Below are 20,066 nucleotides of genomic sequence, written 5' to 3'. Positions count from 1 at the left end.
GCCATATATAGTATACAGGGGATGCACTCACTCTACTGCTATATGTAGTGTACAGCGGGATGTACTCACTCTACTGCTATATGTAGTGTACAGGGGATGCACTCACTCTACTGCTATATGTAGTGTACAGCGGGATGTACTCACTCTACTGCTATATGTAGTGTACAGCGGGATGTACTCACTCTACTGCTATATGTAGTGTACAGCGGGATGCACTCACTCTACTGCAATATGTAGTGTACAGCGGGATGTACTCACTCTACTGCTATATGTAGTGTACAGCGGGATGTACTCACTTTACTGCTATATGTAGTGTACAGGGGATGTACTCACTCTACTGCTATATGTAGTGTACAGCGGGATGTACTCACTTTACTGCTATATGTAGTGTACAGCGGGATGTACTCACTCTACTGCTATATGTAGTGTACAGCGGGATGTACTCACTTTACTGCTATATGTAGTGTACAGCGGGATGTACTCACTCTACTGCTATATGTAGTGTACAGGGGATGTACTCACTCTACTGCTATATGTAGTGTACAGCGGGATGTACTCACTCTACTGCTATATGTAGTGTACAGCGGGATGTACTCACTTTACTGCCATATATAGTGTACAGCGGGATGCACTCACTCTACTGCTATATGTAGTGTACAGCGGGATGCACTCACTCTACTGTTATATGTAGTGTACAGCGGGATGTACTCACTCTACTGCTATATGTAGTGTACAGCGGGATGCACTCACTCTACTGCTATATGTAGTGTACAGCGGGATGTACTCACTTTACTGCTATATGTAGTGTACAGGGGATGTACTCACTCTACTGCTATATGTAGTGTACAGGGGATGTACTCACTCTACTGCTATATGTAGTGTACAGCGGGATGTACTCACTCTACTGCTATATGTAGTGTACAGCGGGATGTACTCACTCTACTGCTATATGTAGTGTACAGCGGGATGTACTCACTCTACTACTATATGTAGTGTACAGCGGGATGTACTCACTCTACTGCTATATGTAGTGTACAGCGGGATGTACTCACTTTACTGCCATATATAGTGTACAGCGGGATGCACTCACTCTACTGCTATATGTAGTGTACAGCGGGATGTACTCACTCTACTGCTATATGTAGTGTACAGCGTGATGCACTCACTCTACTGCTATATGTAGTGTACAGCGGGATGTACTCACTCTACTGCTATATGTAGTGTACAGCGGGATGTACTCACTTTACTGCTATATGTAGTGTACAGCGGGATGCACTCACTCTACTGCTATATGTAGTGTAGAGCGGGATGTACTCACTCTACTGCTATATGTAGTGTACAGGGGATGCACTCACTCTACTGCCATATATAGTGTACAGCGGGATGCACTCACTCTACTGCTATATGTAGTGTACAGCGGGATGCACTCACTCTACTGCTATATGTAGTGTACAGCGGGATGTACTCACTCTACTGCTATATGTAGTGTACAGCGGGATGCACTCACTTTACTGCTATATGTAGTGTACAGCGGGATGTACTCACTCTACTGCTATATGTAGTGTACAGCGGGATGCACTCACTCTACTGCTATATGTAGTGTACAGCGGGATGCACTCACTCTACTGCTATATGTAGTGTACAGCGGGATGCACTCACTCTACTGCTATATGTAGTGTACAGCGGGATGTACTCACTCTACTGCTATATGTAGTGTACAGCGGGATGTACTCACTCTACTGCTATATGTAGTGTACAGCGGGATGCACTCACTCTACTGCTATATGTAGTGTACAGCGGGATGTACTCACTCTACTGCCATATATAGTGTACAGGGGATGCACTCACTCTACTGCTATATGTAGTGTACAGCGGGATGTACTCACTCTACTGCCATATATAGTGTACAGGGGATGCACTCACTTTACTGCTATATGTAGTGTACAGCGGGATGTACTCACTCTACTGCTATATATAGTGTACAGGGGATGCACTCACTCTACTGCTATATGTAGTGTACAGCGGGATGTACTCACTCTACTGCCATATATAGTGTACAGGGGATGCACTCACTTTACTGCTATATGTAGTGTACAGCGGGATGTACTCACTCTACTGCTATATGTAGTGTACAGCGGGATGCACTCACTCTACTGCTATATGTAGTGTACAGGGGATGCACTCACTCTACTGCCATATATAGTGTACAGGGGATGCACTCACTCTACTGCTATATGTAGTGTACAGCGGGATGTACTCACTCTACTGCTCTATATAGTGTACAGCGGGATGTACTCACTCTACTACTATATGTAGTGTACAGCGGGATGTACTCACTCTACTGCTCTATATAGTGTACAGCGGGATGTACTCACTCTACTACTATATGTAGTGTACAGCGGGATGTACTCACTCTACTGCCATATATAGTGTACAGGGGATGCACTCACTCTACTGCTATATGTAGTGTACAGCGGGATGTACTCACTTTACTGCTATATGTAGTGTACAGGGGATGTACTCACTCTACTGCCATATATAGTGTACAGGGGATGTACTCACTCTACTGCCATATATAGTGTACAGGGGATGTACTCACTCTACTGCTATATGTAATGTACAGCGGGATGTACTCACTCTACTGCTATATGTAGTGTACAGCGGGATGCACTTACTCTACTGCTATATGTAGTGTACAGCGGGATGCACTCACTTTACTGCTATATGTAGTGTACAGCGGGATGTACTCACTCTACTGCTATATATAGTGTACAGGGGATGCACTCACTCTACTGCTATATGTAGTGTACAGCGGGATGTACTCACTCTACTGCCATATATAGTGTACAGGGGATGCACTCACTTTACTGCTATATGTAGTGTACAGCGGGATGTACTCACTCTACTGCTATATGTAGTGTACAGCGGGATGCACTCACTCTACTGCTATATGTAGTGTACAGCGGGATGTACTCACTTTACTGCTATATGTAGTGTACAGCGGGATGCACTCACTCTACTGCTATATGTAGTGTACAGCGGGATGTACTCACTTTACTGCTATATGTAGTGTACAGGGGATGCACTCACTCTACTGCCATATATAGTGTACAGGGGATGCACTCACTCTACTGCTATATGTAGTGTACAGCGGGATGTACTCACTCTACTGCTCTATATAGTGTACAGCGGGATGTACTCACTCTACTACTATATGTAGTGTACAGCGGGATGTACTCACTCTACTGCCATATATAGTGTACAGGGGATGCACTCACTCTACTGCTATATGTAGTGTACAGCGGGATGTACTCACTTTACTGCTATATGTAGTGTACAGGGGATGTACTCACTCTACTGCCATATATAGTGTACAGGGGATGTACTCACTCTACTGCCATATATAGTGTACAGGGGATGTACTCACTCTACTGCTATATGTAATGTACAGCGGGATGTACTCACTCTACTGCTATATGTAGTGTACAGCGGGATGCACTTACTCTACTGCTATATGTAGTGTACAGCGGGATGCACTCACTTTACTGCTATATGTAGTGTACAGCGGGATGTACTCACTTTACTGCTATATGTAGTGTACAGCGGGATGTACTCACTCTACTGCTATATGTAGTGTACAGCGGGATGCACTCACTCTACTGCTATATGTAGTGTACAGCGGGATGTACTCACTCTACTGCTATATGTAGTGTACAGCGGGATGCACTCACTTTACTGCTATATGTAGTGTACAGCGGGATGTACTCACTCTACTGCCATATATAGTGTACAGGGGATGCACTCACTCTACTGCTATATGTAGTGTACAGAGGGATGTACTCACTCTACTGCCATATATAGTGTACAGGGGATGCACTCACTTTACTGCTATATGTAGTGTACAGCGGGATGTACTCACTCTACTGCCATATATAGTGTACAGGGGATGCACTCACTCTACTGCTATATGTAGTGTACAGAGGGATGTACTCACTCTACTGCCATATATAGTGTACAGGGGATGCACTCACTTTACTGCTATATGTAGTGTACAGCGGGATGTACTCATTCTACTGCTATATGTAGTGTACAGCGGGATGTACTCACTCTACTGCTATATGTAGTGTACAGCGGGATGTACTCACTTTACTGCTATATGTAGTGTACAGCGGGATGTACTCACTCTACTGCTATATGTAGTGTACAGCGGGATGCACTCACTCTACTGCTATATGTAGTGTACAGCGGGATGTACTCACTCTACTGCTATATGTAGTGTACAGCGGGATGTACTCACTCTACTGCTATATGTAGTGTACAGCGGGATGTACTCACTCTACTGCTATATGTAGTGTACAGCGGGATGTACTCACTTTACTGCTATATGTAGTGTACAGCGGGATGTACTCACTCTACTGCTATATGTAGTGTACAGCGGGATGTACTCACTCTACTGCTATATGTAGTGTACAGCGGGATGTACTCACTTTACTGCTATATGTAGTATACAGCGGGATGCACTCACTTTACTGCTATATGTAGTGTACAGCGGGATGTACTCACTCTACTGCTATATGTAGTGTTCAGCGGGATGCACTCACTCTACTGCCATATATAGTGTACAGCGGGATGTACTCACTCTACTGCTATATGTAGTGTACAGCGGGATGTACTCACTCTACTGCCATATATAGTGTTCAGCGGGATGTACTCACTCTACTGCTATATGTAGTGTACAGCGGGATGTACTCACTCTACTGCTATATGTAGTGTACAGGGGATGTACTCACTCTACTGCTATATGTAGTGTACAGCTGGATGTACTCACTCTACTGCCATATATAGTGTTCAGCGGGATGTACTCACTCTACTGCTATATGTAGTGTACAGCGGGATGTACTCACTCTACTGCTATATGTAGTGTACAGGGGATGTACTCACTCTACTGCTATATGTAGTGTACAGGGGATGTACTCACTCTACTGCTATATGTAGTGTACAGCGGGATGCACTCACTCTACTGCTATATGTAGTGTACAGCGGGATGTACTCACTCTACTGCTATATGTAGTGTACAGCGGGATGTATTGTATGAGCAGGAGGCAGTTGGGGGAAGGGCTACTAAACCCAAAAACGGTAGAATCTGGGCTTTCAATGTATCAATATTGTCTGTGCTGTTAGAAAATACATTTTTGTTTAAATTTAGGAAAAGTGCCGCCCCGGTCCATAGTTTGTGTCTGGAATTGCAGCTGCGTTTGGCAGTACCATAAACCGCCTGGGAGCAGGAGTGGCGCTGTAGGAGGAAGCCGCCGGCTTTACTTCAAATCATTATGTAACCATTTGTATATTTTATCATATGTAATGATGGATGACCTGGGCAGTCGGTCGGGTTAGCACTAAGACTTGTGATTGGCTGATGGAGTGACCTTCCCAAATGACACTCTCGTCCTATATTGTAAATTCCCAGGCAATTCCTTTAAGGAAAAAACTAAGACTTAAATTGAGTTCACTAAATCTATTTCTAGTAAATAAAAATTAACACCATAACCCCAGTGGGTCATCATAAATTTTTCAAAAACCTACATGGAACTCTGCATTTCTATGCCACAAGACCAGTCCCACTTCCACATTGCGCCCTATAAGATGTGCTGGTAGACAAGTGCAACACCCTCGCCGATGCAAGGCAGAGTAGTTGTTGCGAATACGTCCCACCATGTAGCTTGCAGCCTGTGAAGGGTCTGATCAACCCCACAGCAGGTCACTACATAACACAGGGGAACACACTGCAGTGGTAGAGTTAATTGTTTTCTGTGATGTAATTTCAGCAACCAATCACATGTGTTATACTGTATGTCTGTGAGCTGAGATGTAATTGGAGGAGTAGCCACCACCTGACCAGTGGGAATAACAAAGCCCCTGGTCAGGAAACTTCTAGAGTTCAGTGCAGTCAGACCAAGGAGTCTGAACAGAGCAGATTAGAGACTCTGAAGAGTCAGTGCAGCCAGCACACCAGACCAGAGCAGGAGAGCTCAGCTCCCTGCCTGAGTGTAGTGAGTTAGACAATGAGAGGAAAGGGGTATCATCCTACTTTCAAGGGTGATATCTGAAGCAACCCAGGACAAGCTGAAGCATCCTTCCAGGACACAGCTATCTCCCAGCCTGCCATTGCATCCAGGCTGATGATCCATCCTGTGGCTCCCTCCAACTACATCTCCAGCATTCTACCATTTTGTCAAGGCACGTTGCTACTGTTCCTGTCGGTTCCAATAAAAAACTGTAAGTTATTTTTGTTCAACCTCTGCCTCCGTCTGGTCCCTGCTACTACAACTACCATCATCACAGGCACCCTGTCCACCACACAGAGACTCATACTCCAGACCCCAAAGGGTTGCCCCAGGGAGAACCGCTATAGCAGCCTCTCCCTCATCATTTCTTGCCAACACCACCCTGCTGGAGACCTGCCAGGCTGTAGGACAGCCCTCCGGTTCCCCATACCAAGCACCGTGACACTAGCATGCCTAGGCAGCAACCGCCAGCCACTCAGGTAATGCGGGCCCCGGCTGTCTCCAGGCCCCTAGAAGAGGCTAGGCCCCAGTGGGGGATGTTGCACAAAGAATGTCCCGTATTTACATCTCCTGAAATGCTCTGTACTGTTGAAAACCAGAGCAATACCTATCCAGGGATGTCCTGCTGTTCTGGCTCTGTCCTGCTGTCCCTGCCAGCGGATGGTATCTCTTGGGTCCATAAAGACGCTGACAGAGTTGAATACAAAAATAATGTAGAGATTGTTTTCTGTTCTGTAGCTACTCGCCAAAAATCTTCCTCTGAAGCAAAGAATTGGGCAGGGACTATACACTTCCTGTCTTTGCCCTCAAACTGAGTCACATACATTCTGCCCATCATTCCTTGTATTCCCTTATGAAGGACTTAGCATTACATCCTGTAAGATTTCAACAAGTAAATGTAATGAGCACTGCATAGTCTGTACAGAGGCTGGGGCAGCTTTCATCACATGCAAGAGCATGGAACATGGAATACATTGTAGACATCTTCCCATCCCTTCCCTTAACCCTGATGGAAATATGTCTTTTCTCAACTGTACTATGTAACTATATAAACCTGCAGTAAAATATTTACATGATAATTGCATAATCTGAACTGTATGAGCACTTAGGGTTATCAGCTTCCCTGCTGTGAAGATAGTGTCTGGAGAGAAGGAGCTGGATTTACCATCGCAATGCAGTGCAGTTGAACTGAAAATGGGTAAATTATGTCACCACTAGGGGGCGCTCCTATTCACCTAATTGTATCCAAATTTATCAGTGTAAGGGTCAGTGGGCAGTACAGTGGGTCAGTTTTTAGGCAGTAAGACTTCATTCCTCCTAGGCTCCCCCTCTCTGTGGTGACATACAGCATGTGCCGCTCCATCTTTTCCTGCCTCCAAATGATATCACGGAGAACAATTTCTCTTTCTAGCACGGAGAAAGGAGCAGATGGGAGCGGCTAATAGGTTATGTTCCATATGTGTGAGAAATTGTAATTACATTCCATGTCGTCATCCTGGGACCGGCTCAGAGAAGCCGCACAATGCAGCTGCGTACATTGGCGCCATTCAGAACGCGCGCTAATTAATACCTGCGAGCTCCGCCATGAAATATTTATGAGAACCTGAGTTACAAACATTGCAAAAGTTCACAACAAAAAATTGTAATAATTCACTAGTGAAAGATCAGGGATTAAAATATGTTCCTTTACCTCCTGCCATCTGCTGCTGCCCCTGAGCCGGAGAGAAGAGCACTCTCATACAGACATGCTGGTAGAACGCTCTCATACAGACATGCTGGTAGAGCGCTCTCTCATACAGACATGCTAGCAGAGCGCTCTCATACAGACATGCTGGTGGAGAGCTCTCATACAGAAACACTGGTAGAGCGCTCTCATACAGACATGCTGGTAGAGCGCTCTCATACAGACATGCTGGCAGAGTGCTCTCATACAGACATGCTGATAGAGCGCTCTCATACAGACATGCTAGCAGAGCGCTCTCATACAGACATGCTGGTAGAGCGCTCTCATACAGACAAGCTGGTGGAGAGCTCTCATACAGAAACACTGGTAGAGCGCTCTCATACAGACATGCTGGTAGAGCGCTCTCATACAGACATGCTAGAAGAGCGCTCTCATACAGACACACTGGTAGAGCGCTCTCATACAGACTTGCTGGTAGAGTGCTCTCATACAGACATGCTAGCAGAGCACTCTCATACAGACACACTGGTAGAGCGCTCTCATACAGACGTGCTGGTAGAGCGCTCTCATACAGACATGCTGGTAGAGCACTCTCTCATATGGACATGCTGGCAGAGCGCTCTCATACAGACATGCTGGTAGAGTGCTCTCATACAGACATGCTGGTAGAGCGCTCTCATACAGACATGCTAGTAGAGCGCTCTCATACAGACATGCTGGGAGAGCGCTCTCATACAGACATGCTGGTAGAGCACTCTCTCATATGGACATGCTGGTAGAGCGCTCTCATACAGACATGCTAGCAGTGCGCTCTCATACAGACACACTAGTAGAGCGCTCTCATACATACATGCTGGTAGAGAGCTCTCATACAGACATGCTAGCAGTGCGCTCTCATACAGACATGCTGGTAGAGTGCTCTCATACAGACATGCTGGTAGAGTGCTCTCATACAGACATGCTGGTAGATCGCTCTCATACAGACATGCTGGTAGAGTGCTCTCTCATACATACATGCTGGTAGAGCGCTCTCATACAGATATGCTGGTAGAGTGCTCTCATACAGACATGCTGGTAGAGCGCACTCTCATACAGACATGCTGGTAGAGCGCTCTCATACAGACATGCTGGTAGAGCGCTCTCATACAGACATGCTGGTAGAGTGCTCTCCCATACAGACATGCTAGTAGAGCGCTCTCATACAGACATGCTGGCAGAGCGCTCTCATACAGACATGCTGGTAGAGTGCTCTCATACAGGCATGATGGTAGAGCGCTCTCATACAGACATGCTGGTAGAGCGCTCTCATACAGACATGCTGGTAGAACGCTCTCTCATATGGACATGCTGGTAGAGCACTCTCTCATATGGACATGCTGGCAGAGCGCTCTCATACAGACATGCTAGTAGAGCGCTCTCATACAGACATGCTGGTAGAGCGCTCTCATACAGACATGCTGGTAGAGCACTCTCTCATACAGACATGCTGGCAGAGCGCTCTCATACAGACATGCTAGTAGAGCGCTCTCATACAGACATGCTGGTAGAGCGCTCTCATACAGACATGCTGGTAGAGCACTCTCTCATATGGACATGCTGGTAGAGCGCTCTCATACAGACATGCTGGTAGAGCACTCTCTCATATGGACATGCTGGTAGAGCGCTCTCATACAGACATGCTGGTAGAGTGCTCTCAAACAGACATGCTGGTAGAGCGCTCTCTCATACAGACATGCTGGTACAGCGCTCTCATACACACATGCTGGTAGAGTGCTCTCATACAGACATGCTGGTAGAGCGCTCTCTCATACAGACATGCTGGTAGAGCACTCTCATACAGACTTGCTGGTAGAGTGCTCTCTTACAGACATGCTGATAGAGAGCTCTCATACAGACACACTGGTAGAGTGCTCAATCATACATACATGCTGGTAGAGCGCTCTCATACAGACATGCTGGCAGAGTGCTCTCATACAGACATGCTGGTAGAGCGCTCTCATACAGACATGCTGGTAGAGCGCTCTCTCATACAGACATGCTGGTAGAGCGCTCTCATACAGACATGCTGGTAGAGAGCTCTCATACAGACACACTGGTAGAGTGCTCAATCATACATACATGCTGGTAGAGCGCTCTCATACAGACATGCTGGTAGAGCGCTCTCATACAGACATGCTGGTAGATCGCTCTCATACAGACATGCTGGTAGAGTGCTCTCTCATACATACATGCTGATAGAGCGCTCTCTTTCAGACATGCTGGTAGAGTGCTCTCATACAGACATGCTGGTAGAGTGCTCTCATACAGACATTCTGGTAGAGCGCTCTAATACAGACATGCTGGTAGAGCGCTCTCATACAGACATGCTGGTAGAGCACTCTCTCATACAGACTTGCTGGTAGAGCGCTCTCATACAGACATGCTGGTAGAGCGCTCTCATACAGACATGCTGGTAGAGCACCCTCATACAGACATTCTGGTAGAGCACTCTCATACAGACATTCTGGTAGAGAGCTCTCATACAGACATGCTGGTAGAGAGCTCTCATTAAGACATGCTGGTAGAGCGCTCTCATACAGACATGCTGGTAGAGCGCTCTCATACAGACATGCTGGTAGAGCACTCTCATACAGACATGCTGGTACAGCGCTCTCATACAGACATGCTGGTAGAGCACTCTCTCATACAGTCATGTTGGTAGAGCGCTCTCATACATACATGCTAGCAGAGTACCAAGTAGCAAAGTACCAAAAACAAAAATTCCACCAAAAACTTCACATTTGTTAGATTTGTTAGATTAAGTAAATGTATGTGACTGCTATCTCACTGCCCTTAGCTGAGCATGCATGTGTAATGAATTGAAGAAGGGAGAAATTCCTACATGAACATAAAGAGCAGCTAAAAACTAATGTCTGAAATCCAGATGACCCTGTAGATGTTGGATATTTAGCCTCCACCTCTATAGGGTCATCTGGACCATTTCCACCAACCTGCTGCCCGCACAGTGATGTGTAATAAATTACCTTTTATTTAGGCAATTTCCAAGATCTTCCCAGTGTAATCCATATGCTAATGAGGTCATTGGTCCATCCTTCCCTCAGCACCTGGAATATTGCTATTCCCAGCTAAATCCCTTCCCTCTTCTTTCAGCATCTTCCAAAGCTTCTCAGAAGACAAACCTCCTGCCTATGTGATGGTGAGGGTGGTAGTCCAGGAAGGAATAGCTAAGGGTGCGACCCAGGTGATGCCACCCTCGCTCATTAGCATGCAGATTAAAATGGGAAATTCTCCCACAATGGACAGAAATAATAAAGTTTTATCTTTCAATCATGTTGCACTTCTAAAATACACTGCAAACGGTCATAATTATTGGTGAGTGAACCTGAACTGCAGAGTTTGGGATTACACCGCTCTTTGGATCGTCACTCCCTGATGACATCAACAGGGGAGACAACCCAAACCAAAATGTCATAGTGTAGCCTGTTAGTGCGGCCGCTGTGGTTTAAATTCCAGAAACTTTGCCAGCAGCATTTAAGCAGTTAACACCCGCAGTCAATGTTACTGCTTGGGGTCCGGGTTTGGGGTCCAAACAGGTTTTTAATTTTGGGATTTGGCCAAACCCGCTTCTGCTTATCACTCATCACTTATGTTTGGGGAGTTGGTAGACTTCTTTATGGATGACCATATAATGTTTTAGCCTTTCCAACTCACTAGGTTATGCTAGGAACCGCCCGGAGGAAGGGGGATGGGCTGAGGGATGAGATCCGACATCATCCACCAGAGATAAATCCTCCCTAAGAATCCATATCTCATGTTGCATATGAATAGGATCCAGAATTATTTTTAGTGCTGGGGGTTCTGCGCTGGGACCATTGAGATTAGGGGAAAAGGGTTCCAGATGAGTCATATGAATAGAGCAAGGGTCTTAAAGGGGTTGTACTAGGTCTGATGGTTATCCCTGATTCACCCATCACAAGACCGGGATCCCATTCTCTCTTATTGATGGAGTGGCAGGTCCAGTATGTGTCCTGCTGCTCCATGCAATACTAAGGGAAGATTGGAAATCCTCATGCTGGACCTTCCACTCCATCAACCAGTGAGTACAGGACCCAGGGGAGGATTAGGACCACCGTTGGCTGTATGAATATTATTACCCCTACAAGTCTGGAGTCACTTCCTACATCTGGGGCTAGAAGCTTCTTGGGGAATGGAGGATGTGTCGCTTCTTCATGATTTCAGTCTGGGGTTATAGGATGTTTGGACCTTCATGTGCGCTGAGAGCAGGAACAGATGTACGAGGATTTCATGGGGGAAGGTCCTTCACAGAATAAAATTTGGTGAGTGGCCAAAAAAGTTTGGGTGACCTTGGGTCCCCGGCTACTGCCCAAACCACCTATACTATAACCTAGTACTGACAGGACCCCGTCCTCATGATGGCAGAAGTCGGACCCTCACTGATCACATTGTTATTCTGTATTCTGTATATAAATCATTTGGATCTTGGTAAAACCCCTGAAAAGCTTTGTAAATCCAGCCTCAGGCCACGCTCACATTTGGGACAGTATTTAGCATCGCTATTAGTACCAAAACCATGAGAGAAAATGGTAAAATCTTTCCATTCGATGACACTTGTTCTTTCTGAAGGTCCTGACCTGCAATGTGACCGTGATCCAAACCCCAAGACCCAAGTGATTTCAGTTAAAACGTTACAATTCTCCACATCTACAATAGACCTATAAAAGAAATCAAGTAACAAACAAGCCGAAAATAACCTCAGCAATCGCCGAGGAACAATGTTACTATGTCTCTAGTCACGTGTAGCAATCCCCGAATTTCCATGTCCTGGTTGTGGCACTAACAATCCTCGGGTAATTGCTATCTATCTGCCTGGAATAAAGGATTCGTCTTGTAGATAGACACAATAGTTTGTTACCGAGGGGTCAATGCATCAAGTCGTGTATTGAAACTTCAGCTCCCACCCCCATAATAACACGGAGTAAATTACAGCTCTGGAGCTCGGTGCACTTGATTATATGTTCATGAACTTGCAAGCTCTTAATTAAAAAGTCATATAATAAAGCGATGCAATCGCCGAGTAACATTCACGCTCCCCCGGAGTAAATAAAACATTTAGTAGTGAACAACCTGGATCCTGAGATGTAGGGTCTAAGAGAGAAGGGAACGGGAACACTGGGGGTCATTTACTAAGGGCCCGAATCGCGTTTTTTCCGACAGGTTATCCGAATATTTCTGATTTGCTCCGATTTTCCCTGAATTGCCTCAGGATTTGGCGCACCGGATTGGATTGTGTCACATCCGCGCCGGCATGCACGCGAGGGAAATTTTGGGGGGAGGAGGTTTGCCGTAGAATTTAAAAAAACCCGGATTTCAGTGCACTCCGACGGAATTCAGCGCAGCAGCGACACCTGGTGGACATCGGGGGAACTGTCTTAGTGAATCCCGGCCGGACCCGAATCCTCCACACAGAACGCACCGCTGGATCGCGAATGGACCGGGTAAGTAAATCTGCCCCACTATGTCAAATTAACAACGATTAAAAAGCATTTGAGTCCATGAAGATCACAAGCGGAGATGTAAAAATCTACAGATAAAGGAATCATTGTTGGCTTCTAAATGAATCCATTAGAAAGTTATTAATAGATAAATTCCAAAAAGGAAAAATATTCCTCTTAGTTCTGCTTATTGTGACAGCACGGAGGGGCTCTGGTAAGCCCCCCCCAACCCCTTTAGACTCATTAGCATAATTGTAAAAGTTGATTTTAGAAGGAAGGAGGTCATTTCTAACAAATCTAAGAAGATACCACAGTCTGGAGCCTGGATCTATATGATACAATGCAACTTTACTGATCCCCTGGGGGGTAATTCCTCTGTACATAGTGTCCTGGCAATGGTAACCCACAGTTAGAGACAAGCTCCACGTTACAGATACATAAATAAACTACAAGAGACACGTTCTTCATGTTACTGGTTCCTTACTGGACATTGTGAACCAGCACAACACGGGTTTGATGAACAGAATGGGGGTCATTTACTAAGTGCCCGAATCGCTTTTTTCGTGGGGTTTCCCAAATTTTTCCGATTTGCGCTGAATTGCCCTGGGTTTTTGGCGCACGCGATCGGATTGTGGCGCTTCGGCGCCGGCTTGCATGCAACGGAAATGGGGGGCGTGGCCGTCGGAAAACCCGACGGATTCGGAAAAGTCACTGTATTTTTAAAAAAAAGTGTCGCTTGACACAAGCTTACCTGCACCAAGAAATAGAAGGTGAACTCCAGTGAATTCCAACAGTCGCAGCAGCGACACCTAGTGGAAATCGCCTGATGAAGCTCAGTTGATGGGCGACACGCGTGGGGCAATTTCGCTTCCCCCTCATTGGATCCCTGTTCAGGTAATGTAATCTCTTATTAAAGTGTTCACCTTTGCTTGGAGCTGAAGGCACTTGGTCTATTCATCTATTTTGCTGGGTTTATACAGTAGGCATGTGCCCATCACCTGTCATTTATCTACTATATCTTCTGTATACCCACTATTACATTTGTATTACTTATGTGCCTATATTCTTTACACACATGCTCAATTTAGCAAATTTAAAATTGCTTACTTCTTGGGGGGATTTTGGTTGGTGTGTAACCCTTTGTTTTGGGGTTTTTAAATGTTTTTACTTAATAAAGAATAAATTCCCTTGACTTCTGTCTTTTCTTTATTTGAATTTGTACCAAGTGGACAGCGGCCGCACCGACCTTAATGAATCCCAGCCGGACCCGAATCAGCGTCGGAGAACCAACCTCTGGATCGCGACTGGACCGGGTAAGTGAATCTGCCCCATTACATTACATTTAGGGAAACAATTACAAAGCCGGAGCCAATGCACAGGCAACAACCTACGGCGGCGCAATCTAGACATCTAGACAGTGCATCTTTCTAAGTGCCACCACAAGTCCACAAGATTTGGAGAGGGAAGGCGGTGGAGGAAAGAGGTTATAGCAGGACTTTGCTTTTCAGAAAACATTTTGAAAGACAAGAGTTCGACAAGTTCTTACAAATAAAGTCCATTTGTTCCCTTGTGGTTCAGTTCTGGTGCAATTCTGTTTGTGCACTTAATTAGCTGCATTTAGAAAGATGCACTGAGTAAGTCCATGGTCAGGTGACTAAGTGAGTAAGTGTCGCTGGTCTATGATATTCTAAAAATAGTCTTCCAGAAGTTTTGACCATACAAAGTGGCAGGTAGTGTTTGGTAGCAATCTTGGAGATCTGCGTAACCATACCTCTGTGTGTGTTATTAGTAGCAGCAGGACTGTGGAATATGCATTTATACTCCAGGATTATAACTGGACTTGGTGCACTGGGGGACTCTGCATTTAAATTGCTCCACAGTTCCTCCCATATGCTTTAATATTTAACCAGAACTGGATGGTCTGCACTGAGATTTTACACACCAGTAAACCAAGTCCAGCCACAATCCTGGAATATAAATACATTTTTCACTGTCCTTCTGCTACTAACACACACATAACATTTGCACAGATCTCCAGTTACAATTCCTAAGATTGTTTGCCACTTTTTATGGTCAAAACTGCTGATCATGGGATTTCAGTTGTGCCAGATCCCCAATGAAATATCCTAAGCAAAGGTCTTTAATTTCATAATTATGACTGATGGTGATAATGAATCTGACCATCAGTCAAGTGACATCTATCACGAGTACATAAGATATTCTGTAAGAAGCCTTGAGGATCTGCAGGAATATAATCCATCAGACAGTGAAAGACCTTCTGAAGGTTCTCCAGCTCCGCATCAGCCGATAACTAAAACTGCTTGAGCCTCTTTGAAGCAGCAGGAACACAGAAGGTCATAGGATGAAAGGAGAAGGAGCAGAGCAGGAACCTTCCTGGTGGAAGAGAAGCTGTGGATAACATTACTCGCCGTGTAGTGACAGACGCTTCAAAGCGTGGGTTTTATGTCCAGGTTCTGATGGCGCCGGAGGCAATGACACATCCGGGGCTCGGAGCAGTAAATAAGTATCTTATTAGCTGTTACTTGTGTTGCAAAAAATGTGAATTTAAGGGCATAAAGTAAAATCTCAAAGAGTAAAATCACTAAGCGCCCAAAATACAGATTCTAAGTCCATAAAGACCACATGGGGCATCTTCATCCTCGTCGGACAGTCTGGATCAGGGATCGCGACAGAACGGGCTAAGTAAATGTGCCCCGATGTACAATTTACACATCTCCTCCTGCTCTATAACATTTGTATTCATTGGACATCATCAACACTATAGGCCAAATCCATTATTGTGTTGGGATGAATCTTCTGTTTAGGGTCCTTCCGCGGGTAGCAATAATTAGGGGTGATAAATGAGGTACTAAAGCCTTGGAAGTGAAAATTTATGCAATACAACTATTTAAAGAATCTAAATCCAACCCCACTTGTGTGGTGCCCGGGTTTGGGGTGGCCTCCACGCTGGTTCTGCCAGGCACCTTCGAGGTGTCACCACATGTTGCTGCGCTCTGGGAGGGATGGTAAGGTGCAGTGCACCCCAATTATCCCAAGGTTTCTTCTTTACTGAAAAGATTTAGGTGCAAAGCAATACAAGCAAATCACAGAGCTGACTCCTGCAATCTCCTCCCTGGCAGAAGAAGGGTTAATGCTGAACTAGATGTCCCTCACTTTTTCAGAATCGAGGGTCTATGACTCGTGGTGACTTCTGACCAATTAGGGAAGGTGCGCCTGGACTGGTGAATGCTGCTTCTAGTTTAGTCTCTGCACTACAGGGATAACTTGGCACTTTATTGAGCCGGGTGTTGCTGAGTGTTTTCCCCTCCCCTCTCCTTCTTCTTCCTGTTTCCTGGTTTTATAAGGGGCTGTCAGCTACTCCTCTTCCTCTTTGATCTGCGGCACCAAAGATGCCCCCCCTCCAAGTTACAGTTTTATGTTGTACTGTTAATATTTTCTATGTTTTATAGTCCTGAAGTCACAGATGGCGGAAAGAAATGGAGAAAGGAAGGATGTGCTGCCCGTCTGCCCGACTTGTCATCTGGGAGTCCGGATGGTCATAGTGCAGTCGAGCCATTTTTCTTCGCTGTGGAGATTTACATTAAAATGTGTCTGATGCTGAGATTTTCGAGTTTTATAACGATTTATATTTATATCAAGTAAAGCTGTGACCGGTCTCCACCACCCAACATGAGCCTCAGGGGCAATTATTTCATTACAGGGATTGGGGATAATGGTGTTTTATGTGGGTTATTCAAGAAATGCCCGGGAGTATAAGGGGAAGGTGGTTATGCATTTCACCAGTCTCTTCTTCTGGTTGCTCAGGTGACTGGCAGAGTCCTCAACTAGCTCTGTCCCCTAACTGCAGGACACCAGGGACTGGGACTGTTCTCCTTATACACTTTCTTCCAGGGGAGGAGAGGTTAAATTATGCACAGACACAATGATAAAGTGTTTTCCCATAGACTTCCCATGGAGTCTCCATCATATTCTATGGTTCTAAAGTGTAAACAACTTTCCAGACAGCACCTGTCACTCTAACGGTCAGGCTGTCCGCTTGTCTGGTAATCGATGACTACTATAGCTGGAAAATGCCTGACTTCCATGAGAGATACAGACGTGAGAAGTCAGAAATGTCTCACAAAGATAAACAGAATGTATATAACAATACACAAAAGATTAATGCAAGTTAACCCTTCATGTAAAATAAAGAAGTGCTGAGCTCGTGTAGGGGAAATATTCCCATGTCCACAAATGTCCAGAGTTCATTGCTGCTCGGTTACCGGGCGCAACAACTGATGAAGTCTGGAAGTATAAATGTCCCCTCTCTGTGTCCCGGCAGTTACTACATAAAGCAGAAACTTGTGCAGGGCTCCGGGGGTCTCCCTGTAATGACAAATATTTCTTCTCCAACAAAAATAATGATCAACAAGTGCACAATCCCGGATCAGCAGAAGAAGCTGCGGCCAGAGGAGAACTTACTCCATAAGAGATCATGACTTCTCATAGATCAGTTCTCTGCACACGACACAGCTGCATCCTCTGAGCCACAATGCAAACCATGTAACAGCCTTCATACCCCCACAGTCCAGGGTGGTCTCAGGTATTTGGGGTCCAGGTTACACCTAACAAGTCGTGGTCATGTGACAAAATGCAGGCTGTACAGGACAGAAACGCCCTGCACATCATTTGGATGTGCCAGGTTCAATATGTCCATAGTGCACATCTGCAGTGACTGTATCCTAAGGCTATATTCACACCACGTTTTTGGCCTCCATTCTAAGTAGACGTCAAGGTGAAGACTTATCCCACTGGAGGCTCGTTAACAGAGAGATGCCTTCTCCCTCCCCATGAAAGTGAAGATCTGCAGCCACTGGTGATGAGCAGGTGCTTCCTCTGAGCTCATGGTTCTCATGTGGACAGCTACATCACTGGGGACCTCCCAGATCATACACTCCGCGGAGGCCAGGGATGGATGCCATATAGCTGCATCCGTTCCCCATAGGTGAGATCAAGACTTTATCCTTCAGCCTTTGTTACCAGTTTAGCAGAAGCTTCAGGACATTGTCCATTTGCTGTAACTTCCTGCCTGATGTCCTGAGATGTTCTCTTAGAAGTTTTATTCTGATTTCATGTCTTTATACAGTGGGTTATACGGTATGTCTATGGCTACAGTCAGCGGATAGGCTGGTGGCTTGTCTGGTGCATCTGCTGAATGTTCCCTTAATAACGTTGTGTGACTGTAGTCTTATCCATATTCCTCGCATATTGTGTTAGTGAATACATATTACAATCCGTAACATAATTGTAGGAATTCATCTTTTTTCCTGGTTTTTGTTTGCTATTAGTTAGTAAACTTCTGTCTGACGCCTCCTAACTAGAGATGAGCGAGCACTAAAATGCTCGGGTACTCGTTATTCGAGACGAACTTTTCCCGATGCTCGAGTGCTCGTCTCGAATAACGAACCCCATTGAAGTCAATGGGAGACTCGAGCATTTTTCAAGGGGACCAAGGCTCTGCACAGGGAAGCTTGGCCAAACACCTGGGAACCTCAGAAAAGGATGGAAACACCACGGAAATGGACAGGAAACAGCAGGGGCAGCATGCATGGATGCCTCTGAGGCTGCCTAATCGCACCATTATGCCAAAATTATGGGCAACAGCATGGCCATGACAGAGTGACAGAATGAAGCTAGATAGCATCTAAAACATCCAATAATTGACCCTGACACTATAGGGGACGGCATGCAGAGGCAGCGGCAGCAGCGGAAGGCTAGAGCGTGGCATGGCGACATACCCTAAATGGACTCAGGCTTCAAACCAATGGGTGGCAGAGAGGAACCAAAGGAGGTGAGCAAGAAGCGCTCAAATAATATCGGTACATGATAAAAGTTTGCCAGTATATTTTGTGGATTACACAGCAGGGTGGCGACAAAGTTAACATGGAAGCCATGAAAACAACCCAAAATTCTGCCTGACACAGCTCGTTTGATAAGGGGACCATGTATGGAGGCAGTGAACTAGTAGTAGATTAAAGGTGCTGCAGTTAAAACTATGTTAGTTGGATCTTGGCATGGAGCTGGCGCTCCGCTGCCAGGCGAGCTTTCGCCAATCCAAGCCCCTGTCTATAGGCTACTCCCCAAACAGCACTTCTAAGAACCTTTTGTATAAGATCAAGTGTAGTAGCGTTCTTATAAGTTTAGGATATGGCGAGTGAGGGGAATGTAAACAGATGCGCAAGAAGCGCTGAAATAATATCCCTAAATGGTAAAAGTTTTCCAGTATATTTTGGGGATTACACAGCAGGGTGGCGACAAAGTTAACAACTTTGATGTGGAATGCCCTGTAATAGCTCTTGGGCGGTGTGCCTTTTATCGCCTAGGCTCAGCAGTTTCAGCACCGCCTGCTGTCGCTTAGCGACGGCACTGCTGCTGTGCCTAGAGCTACCGACTGATGGCGCCATGCCCACGGATGGTAATTCGGAGGAGGAGGAGGTGGAGGAGGGGTGGGAGGAGGTATAGTAGGCCTTTGAGACCTGGACCGAGGTAGGCCCCGCAATTCTCTGCGTCGGCAGTATATGACCAGCCCCAGGGTCAGACTCGGTCCCAGCCTGCACCAAGTTAAGTGTAGTAGCGTTCTTATAAGTTTGGGATATGGCGGGTGAGGGGAATGTAAACAGATGCGCAAGAAGCGCATGATGCGCATGGAGCTGGCGCTCCGCTGCCAGGCGAGCTTTCGCCAATCCAAGCCCCTGTCTCTAGGCTACTCCCCAAACAGCACTTCTAAGAACCTTTTGTATAAGA

General features: G+C 45.8%; 1 protein-coding gene across 1 annotated transcript in view; it reads right to left on the bottom strand.

Moving 5' to 3' along the window:
• Positions 1-20,066, bottom strand: part of STK32C (serine/threonine kinase 32C) — a 285,927-nt gene that overhangs the window by 135,650 nt on the left and 130,211 nt on the right. The window lies entirely within an intron of this gene.

The sequence above is a fragment of the Engystomops pustulosus genome, chromosome 11, assembly GCF_040894005.1.
Source record: "Engystomops pustulosus chromosome 11, aEngPut4.maternal, whole genome shotgun sequence".
In the NCBI taxonomy this organism is placed as follows: Eukaryota; Metazoa; Chordata; class Amphibia; order Anura; family Leptodactylidae; genus Engystomops; species Engystomops pustulosus.
This window is presented reverse-complemented; position numbering and strand designations above follow the sequence as displayed.